The sequence below is a fragment of the Hakea prostrata genome, chromosome 1 (genome assembly GCF_041222555.1).
Source record: "Hakea prostrata isolate BN-2017 chromosome 1, UWA_Hpros_2, whole genome shotgun sequence".
Classification (NCBI taxonomy): domain Eukaryota; kingdom Viridiplantae; phylum Streptophyta; class Magnoliopsida; order Proteales; family Proteaceae; genus Hakea; species Hakea prostrata.
In genome coordinates, this window is record NC_142600.1 from 25,745,247 (window position 1) to 25,755,017 (window position 9,771).

General features: G+C 34.6%; 1 pseudogene across 1 annotated transcript; it reads right to left on the reverse strand.

Moving 5' to 3' along the window:
• Positions 1–255: 255 nt before the first annotated feature.
• Positions 256–9,509, reverse strand: LOC149028478 ((-)-germacrene D synthase-like; annotated as a pseudogene). The gene is made up of 12 exons (XR_016173155.1): positions 9,484–9,509; positions 9,164–9,392; positions 4,465–4,609; positions 4,101–4,292; positions 3,888–3,947; positions 2,548–2,747; positions 2,177–2,444; positions 1,662–2,038; positions 1,353–1,571; positions 1,097–1,236; positions 666–914; positions 256–551 (listed from the first exon to the last, which is right to left on the reverse strand). The product of XR_016173155.1 is annotated as a (-)-germacrene D synthase-like (transcript).
• Between the last annotated feature and the right edge of the window lie 262 nt (positions 9,510–9,771).

Here is a 9,771-nt window from a genome sequence, read left to right on the forward strand (position 1 = left end):
AAAAAGAAGATAACTCCACATTTTCTTAAACCACAAGCATGATAAGGGATACATACAGAAGTCCCAACTCTAATGAATAAACTAAACAACATATGGTTTACCGAAAAAAAAAAAAAAACTAAACAACATATGAGACTTAAGGCCAGTAATGGGTAAATTTAACATTAAACATAGCCCATCAGCACTGAATTCACGTAATGTAGGCCCATTAGCAGAACCAGCCCACAACTTGGTTTTAATATAGTCCATTAGAATAGTCATATTATAATTGGATCAACCAAGACCTCAGTGATGTACTCTTTTAGACCTGTTGAAGCATTGGTGTATCCATCGTCATCCTTATAGAGGACATCCATGGTACGAATTGAATTGAGAAGTCGTACCAATAGTGGCATTGGAATGTTAGTCGGTTTAATGCATGCTTGATTTATATCTTTCCATGCCTCCTCCACTCTTTTTTGAAGTTCATCACATGCCTCTTGCTCAGTGACACAATGTTCTTTCATGTAACATTCTACACTTGAACTAACATGTCCTCTTTCTTGCTCCATCTACAAGTCAAAAAATGTTAGAATTCATTTGATCAATTCTCACAATAAGATTTTAATTCTATGACTAAAACCCTACCATACTTGCAATTTATGTGCTAGAGTTTTTATATTTACCTTGTGCGACACCAAGTCATTCACAATACGGCTAATCATCGATGCAGCTTGGATAAATGAAGGTTCATCAATCACCTGATCTAGTGCCTCCTTTGTCACAATGTCTCCCATCCCGAGGAAGGATGTGATTGCAAGCAATTTGAAAGTACTTGAGGATAATGCATTTTCCATGTAACTTTCAAACGTTGGAGTGTATCCTTCATTAAACCATTTGGCTTCTATCAAGTAAGATCTGACTAGTCTCTTCATCTAGAACAAAACCAAACAAAACATACAAAACATGATCTCAGGTTTTTTAAAGGGAACAAGTATTAATTAATAGTTTCTGCAAGGTTTCGCATTATGATGCATGGTACGACAGATTATATTGTATTTTAGACAGATTAATTGCTAAGGGAAAGGAAAGGTATAACACATTATGGGCAACTCACTTCTTGAATTTGATAATCAAGTCGATAAGATTGTGCTTTATTTCTCAGGGCTTCCTCGAATTCATCGTGAACATCTAGCAGTACGAGAATAAAGCACCTTCATGTACTCAGGAAGCTGATCCATGGCGCTTCTATCCCACCTAAAAATTTTAGCATGAGGGTCGTTTCAAATAAAAAAAAGTTGTAAATAAATGGTCTAAATCCATAGAGAAAACGTATTACTTCTATACCAATATTACATATACAAGTATCAAACCTTTGAACTGCATCATTGAAGTGCTCAAGTTCTTCCAAAGTGCCATATGCATCGTAGGTATCATCTATGTATGAAATCATAAATATAACTTTGGTTAAGAACATTCTAGCCAGAGGGTAATGTGGCTCAAAGTACAACCCCACTCCCAAAAAATAACATTCTACCAATCGATCTCTAGCATAAGGAAGCTTTGTTGCAAAGTCCAGTTCTCTCGACCATCTGCATGTATAAAATGGCGTAATTGAACATCTATCAAACCTTAAAATCAAGAAAAAAAATACAAGGACGGACAATCAATGATGAACCCACCTTGAGAGTTGGCATAGCTCTTGGCAGTGAATTGACTACACTGAGTTGAAATCCAACTTTGCAAGCTTCAGCAAAGTCTCATTCCTTGTCTCTAGTTGTTCATAAACAGAGATGTAACGCCTAGCTTCTAATCTTGGAGTGCCCTTTTTGGAGTGGTTGTTTCAATGCATGCATCACTTGTGTTGCAAAAGGAAGCTGTAAGCCATTAACAACTGCAAATTTAAGTTGAGTGGTTGTAAATGCAAGGGCTTCATCTAGAATGTCTTCTCCATGTACCCGGAGATGTGTGGCTTCATACAAGCATAGCAAGGCCGACACGTCTTTAGTTAACTCCTCCTTGAAGCTGCCTTTGCTGTTCTTGAACCTATTGAAAACGTCTGCAACAAAAGCAAACAACATACGAAGATGACTGTTAGTTAGACACACCAACGAGCTGGGTAGTCCAAAACTGGATGGCTATCTTATTAAGGTCCCACCAAATAAGGATGCTTAAGGAGTATATGTATAGTGCTTACTGCTGGGGACGTTATAGCCTTGTTGTCTCAATAATCGAAACCATAGAGCGATGGTGTAAAGATGGTTTTCATCACAACCATCAGGTGGGGTATCCTGCATCTGCTCTAGCACCTCCTCTATCTCTCCTTCAAAGTGGTATGCCACGCCAAGCCGTTGCAGTGAATCAATCAAATATAATTTCTGTGAAGCATCATTGGCATCAGACATTATCATCCTTCTTACTTCTTTTTTCAGCTCTTCAATTTGTTCAGAACAAGCATCATATACCTGTAAAACAAGTGTTCTTTGTTTCAACACTAGAACAAATGAAAATAAAAAATATATATATTGTACTACATGGACCAATCAGAAGTCCAGAGGATCAAATTACCATATTAGAGGGAGAACATTTGAGGAAACGATTTCCCCATATGCTCGGATGAAACTTCGCCGACCAGCGAATAATTTGTGGTTTTGCACTTTGGAGCAAATGCTGGTGGGCAGCGGGCTGCAAAAGAAGGTAGCTGAGACATCTTCCTAATGACACAAAATTCAGATGGAACTGTAAGTAGGGGAAGCTATGATGGCTAACTAGTATAATCCGATATTTATAACCACGAAAATGTTTATGTATTATTTTATTTATATATACTAGTAAAGTAAGACATGTGCAAAAGCACGTGGCTCGAGTCAAAAAACAGAAAGAAAATTTTTATATTAAGAAAGAAGACAATTGAAATAAACAATTAAGTTTTGGGGTGAGGAATAATCGGTGAAACTTTTGAAAGGAAGAGTAAGTACATGGAAAATAAGTACAGGAAATAGTATTCAAAAACTTAAAAACAAAAAGAGATAAAGAGGATTATTATTAAAACAAATATGAAATATATCTGAATTTTGTACATAAATAGGAATCCAATAATTGTTTTTATTAGTTTTATGATTTTTCTTTCCCAAGAATCACAACTCTAAAACTATAAAATGCTATTCCTAGATCCCTAATCATGAAATCCTAGTTTATTTGTTGTTGATCATCTAAAGATGTTGGAAGAACTAGCCCTCATTCACTTGAGGCTACATCACTGCCTCCCTAAACATATTAAAATCAACCTAAAAGTATAAATCTCCAACAACAGACCTCTCCCAAGTCCCATTTGAACCCTTGAACCTTAGTTTTAAACCCATACTTTACTTTCCAGCTCTGGAACTTCAATACAGCAGCAGCCGAACCTTAGTAACATTCATCCCAAGCCTCAAAATAAAACCCCTGAAACTTAATCATAAACTTACTACCTAAAATCTAAGTTACAAGCTTCAAAACCCAATTTCCTGTGGTTCTAAGTCTGGCCAAACCCCTCTAGAGTAATGCCTTATCACCTTGAATCCTAATTCCTCCAAGAAATTTCCTATTACTAAACCAAAATCATTGCAGTTATGCCAGGGTACTTCATTGCATGACCTCAGTAAATGCTAAAAGTTTTATATGCTAGGTTTGATGGCAAGTTCAAATATGTTGTTTCATAGAGGAAAAAAAATCTAATGAATCACGGATACGTAAGTAGTCAAATTATATAGACTCTTAATCCAAAATCCCCCCGTTGCATTAGAACTTTTCTGAACATGGACACAAATAGTATAGTAGAATTGCTAGTGAATTTTGCTCATCTGAAAAAGATACAAGGGTTTGAAAGAATGCGACTTTATCAAAACTTACATCATCCAACAACTTACTGTCGCTGTAATCACCAATGTTAAGTGAAACCTGCAACGGCAAAAACTGATTAGCTAAAACTAATTAAGAATAGACCAAAGTAACTCAAGATGCATATCACATTTACATTGAACGACAGGAAAAAAGATATCTTCCTCAGCATAGTGTAAATCTCATGTATTCGATAGAATAAGCACTCTCGGAAGGGCTGGTAGAACAAAGGAATAACATACAAATTTCTAGAAGGTCTTCTTTGCAGCAGATTCCTGACCAATAGGGACGCGATGACGCCCACCGTGAGATTAGTTCAGCCTTCTTCTTCTTCTTCGTCTTCTGCTCTATCCTCTCTTTGAACTTCATTGGATCTATTTTCCCTATCACTGCTAGTTTGTTACTTCTAAAGTCGATTTTCACATCTTCAACACCTGAAACCACCACAACCAACCATAACAAACACAATCAACAAAACGCGTAAAACAGAACGACAGAGAGAACCTAAAGACGAATCAAATTAATGACGATGTACGTGAATCCGGAAGTCAATAAATCAGTGAAAACATTCAAAAGAATCCGAATTTCGAGTTCCGTAGCAAATACCTTGAAAACACTTGACAACCCGCTTTATTTTCTTGGCACATCCTTCGCAATGCATGTCGACCTTCAAAACCGCCATTATCGATCCATCTTCCTTCTTCCCCCCATCGTCCTTCTTCTCCCCATTGTTCGGCTTCTGATTATCTTTCTACAATGAGAGAACAAATACATAGATTCAGAGAGATCGAGAGGGATTCAGAGAGAGTTCGAGAGGGAGAGGGATATAGAGAGCGACAGAGATTGAGAGAGGTTGTCAGAGAGAGTGGTGATTTAGAGAGAGTTCGAGAGGGAGAGGGATATAGAGAGCGACAGACTTTGAGAGAGATTGAAAGAGGTCGAGAGAGAAATCGAGAGATAAATTATGTGAGGGATTAAAATTAATGATAAATTAATAATAATTCATGACTAAAATGTCTAAATTATCCTTGCAAAAATAACTAAAGAAATAACAAATAGTACAATATTATTGGTATTTGGAAAAATAATAAGGACAGAAAATGACAGAAAAAGATTTGCAAAAAAGGTAGAGTACATGCTTAATTTTATAATAGTAGTATTATATATCATACTACTATTATAAAAATACGAACTCATGAAAGATGGCTATATTTTTTCCCCTGAAATACCCCTAAACTTTTACTAAAATGATATAATTAATTATGTCTAAGATTGTAAATAAACACTTATAACTATAATTAATATAATATTTATTATTAATTGAATCTTCAAAGGTTTTTATTGGGAATCCCAAACATTGAAACCTCTTAGTTGGCCCATTAAAAGAAAAAGAAAAAAAATCCATCAAAATCAATAATATTATTTAATTAAAATCATTATATATAAAAAATATAATAATTTTTATTAATTGATATTTACTAATGGATCTTCAAAGGTTTTGCTTGAGAATCCCAAAGGTTTGAAGCATCTTAGTTTGCCTATTAAAAGAAAAATAAAAAATAAAAAAAAAAGGAAAAACCCATCAAAATCATTAATATTCATTTAATTTATATATAGAATGATGAAAATAAACCTTTAACTTTTTCACTTGACAACCTTGAGAGTTACAAAATCGAATAAACTATTTGAGTATTTTTTTTTTGTAGAAAAATTATTTGCGTCATTATTATGAAAACATATAGGTTTTAGACTTTAATTTAACTCAAAGAAAAAAATATAAAAATTTTAAATTATATTTTAGGACACACCACACGTGCATATTCATGTGTATTAACATATATGTTTTAGACTTTAATTCAACTCAAAGAAAAAAATATAAAAATTTTAAATTATATTTCAGGACACGCCACACGTGCATATTCACGTGTATTATTATATATATATATATATATATATATATATATATATATATATATATGTAGGAGGTGGCACTAGCTTCCACCCTAGTTAACATGGAAGTGGAGGAATAAAAGAAGAAATGCAAATGGTAAATTGTCATCTATCGATTAAATTAATATATAATATGTATTAAATTATAAAAGATGAGTTGAGCAATCACTTTTATTACATTAATACTTAAAAAAAAATGGGGACGGAGTGGGTTGTTGGCTAAACAGCACATGGCCTCAAAGCGAAAAGAAAATAGGAGAAAGAAGACAAGTAAGAGAGAGAATAAGAGATGGAGTGTTTTTTTTTTCGTGAAAAGAGCAAAAAGGGGAGAGAAGAGAGAGAGAAAATATGATGTATTGGTATTATTAATTGATTTTCTAATGAAATGATAAAAATACAGTAAAATAATATATATATATATATATATTAAAAAGAGTGGTAAGAGGTGGGATTCACATCCTCTGTAATTCATTTTTCTACAATTTCCTACAATTCCCTCCTAGGATTATGCCATGTAGCATTTAAATAATTCAACGGTTACTCAATTTAAACTAAATTTTGAATTTTATTTAAACCCACCCATAAATTTGAATTATATTTAAACTCTAGTTTGTTGGATAATTGTTGGATTACTTAAATGCCACATGACACAATCCTAGGAGGGAATTGTAGGGAAAGGAATTACAGAGGATGTGGGTGGCACATTATTCCCCTCTCAAGTGGAGGAATAAAAGAAGAAATACAAATGGCAATGTGTCATCTATTGATTAAATTAATATATCACTAAGTGAAGCGGCAAAACCCTAGCCTCCCGCCCACGCTGAACGCCCTCCACCATCCTGCCGTTTGAGGCGGAGAGACTTAGCCTCTGCAGTCTCTCTGCCTCCTTTTCTCTTTTCTCCTCCTCTCCTCCTCTTCCCACCTTCTTCCCCTCCCTCCTCTGCTCGCATCTGAACTTCAGATCGGAATTTTTTTTCTTCTTTTTTGTCTTCTCTTTCTCTAGTTTCAAAAACTAGATCTGAGTTTTCCGAACTCTCTCATCGCTGATCTCTCTCGTCGCCTCATCTTCCCTCATCGTCTCTCTCGCTTTCTTCGTTTTCTCTTTCCTCTCCATCTCTTCCCTCCCTATTCTCCATTTCTTCCCTCTTCCACTTCTCTCCCTCTTCTCCACCTCTCTGCCGTGAAGTTCTTGTTTAGGAAAAGAAAAAAAAAAAAAACACACTCAGTTTCTTATTCTCCCCGTCTCTCTCTGTTTTCTACTTTTCCCCAATCGGGTTTCAGGTTATTTGAAAAAAAAGAAAGAAAAAAAAAAAAAAGTTCAAGTAGATGCGAGATCTGGTAGTGCATTCCACAGTTTGAAGGCTTAACGCCGGAGCTGGAAGTATCCCCCGTGGATTTGGAAGCTTTGCTGATGCGAGAGTCTCGTGTTGATGGTCGCCATCGGTGTGTTTTTCATGTGGTTGTTGTTTCCGCCCTTGTGGCGTGTCTATGTTCGCCTTTGTGGCGTGTCGCCTCTTTGGGCATTTGTGATGGAGGATACGTATGTCATATTCTTTGTGCTTAATTGTTATAATGGTTGTTACAACCATTATTCTAAGGGCTTGGACCTTACCCATTCCTTAGCCTAGATGACATTGTCTATTGAAGCCCTATATATTCCAATTTCGTTCTAATTCATCTCATGATGTTCTAAAGCCTTTGAAGAACGTGAGAAGAACCTTAGAGCCTCATCTTCGAAGCCAAGGAAGATCCTCAAGCATTCGTCGAAATTTTTATCCGTCGATTCTTCTTCTACAAGGTTAGAAATCGATGTTTCTCTCTAGACCTACTCTCTCTTCTGTTTCTACCCAATTTCGTGATTGTGAGGAAGGTCTTATGCTACTCTAATGACCTAATCTCTAATTGGTTGGAAAAGCATATGTATTTTTTCAAAAAATTAAATGAATGAAGAATGGCCTTCTCATATCCCTAGACAAGTGGTACTCATGAATTTCGCCTCAAGAGGAAATCTTGGTGGATTCTAATATGTTGACTGAATAAGAAAATTACAATCTCATTTGAAAATCCCTAAAGACAATAACTCAATAGTAAGGTTTGATGCTTAAAGGGTGGGTCACATAATCAAGGTTAAAGTGGTTTACATACTCATCTGATATTTAGCAGTGCGTCATCATATTCAAAGAATTATAGAGGAACACTACTAAAACCTAAAATACTAAATAAGACTAGAGATTTACAAGTCATAACTTCCTTATATTTTACTCTACTAACTAGACAAATAAGCTTCAACCACAGATAAAAAGTTTTGAAATGATTTGAAAATTTTTACTTTTGAACAAAAAATTTTCAGTATAGTGAGTCTCATCCTATAAACATGAATCTTAGCCATCCATGTTGGTTGGCTTTAGAGATCTAAAGCTTGGGAATGAGTTTTTCTTCATCTTCTTTCAATGTTCTCGAACTCTTCTATGGTGTTTTTAATTTATAGTATTAACTAATTTAATTCTAGGGTTTAGATGTAGCCTATCTTTGAATTTTCACTCTTGAATTCATCAATATAATTCTTTGGATATTGTGTTTTTTTATTGAGTTTTTACTTCTATTCTTCGTGCTTTTGATTAATTGGTCACACTAATCAATTGATTCGTTAATCATAATGAATTGAAAGGGGATTTATGTGTTTAGTTCATTGGAGTAAAAGCTATGAATTACATATAGGATAGAAATATACTTACATGGTTTGTATAGTTGTTACATGAGAATCCATAGAATTTAAAATTTTTCTTAGTTGTTTTAACCCATATAGAAATATAGTGGGTTAACAATTGAGGGAATTTTTATTATACTCAAGAGAGACTAGTAGATAGAGAAGGGAATTTCGACACCCAATCAGAAAAACATATTTCAGATTATAAAGATGGATCAAAGGGTGAGAATGTTTAATTATGGTGAAATCTGACCCTTAGGTTTTCTAATTATTAACAGATCTCAATTTAAATTTCAATTGCATTATAGTCTAAAATAATTTTCTTCCTTATTATTTGTTCGAAGAAAATTGATATAATTAATTTTGTACTTAATTTATAGTCCTCGAGTGAATGATTCTTTTATCATTATATTACTTGTTACAATAGCGTACATTTGCGTTGTTATTGTTCACAACACTATTGTATAAATTTAAGAGACATTTTGATATATTCTTGGAGTTCTATGTTTTTAACTATTCATTTTGAGGTGTTTCTAAAATTTTCTCAAAAAATATGAATATTGACCATCTAACACTCTTTTTTTCAGGGTCCCCTTGTTAGAAATCAGCAAAGTTGTTCAAAGATTTAGGAATAAAAGTGAACCTAACACTAGCAAATTCAGACTTAAGTTTTAAAGCCTGAGAAGCCAAGCTTCCACTTAACCTATCTATCGATGTAAGAACACCATTAAGACATTGGACGACAACCAATGCATCTGAAAAAACATGAAGAGAATCAATCTCTAGAGATCGAGCAAGATCAAGGCCCTCACGAATCACTTTGAGCTCCATGATGATGGTTGAAGAGCCTGAACTCCGGTTGCTTTTTGCTGCAAGCCTGCAACATGGTTTTCATTTGCATCCCAAATGATGCAGCATCCACGACTCCCTATTCGAGTTGCTTTATCCCAAGCTCCATCCACGTAAACCTTAAAAAACTCCTCTCCTTCGGCATCTATGGTGACGAAGGATCTTTGAGTGATAGACAGAAAATTTGCCTCTTCAATATACTGTTGAATTTCTGTAGGTTAACTTAATTGGCAAGGACGACCAACACTTCCTATTGGGGACGTCAAAGTTTAATCCTTCATAATGGTACATATAATAGTCCCCACCCCTTAAAAGAAGATGAAAGATAAACAAACTACATATACAACCCTTTGTTAGCAAACAATTATATTTATAAACCTGAGAATTATATATTCATCCAAAATTTC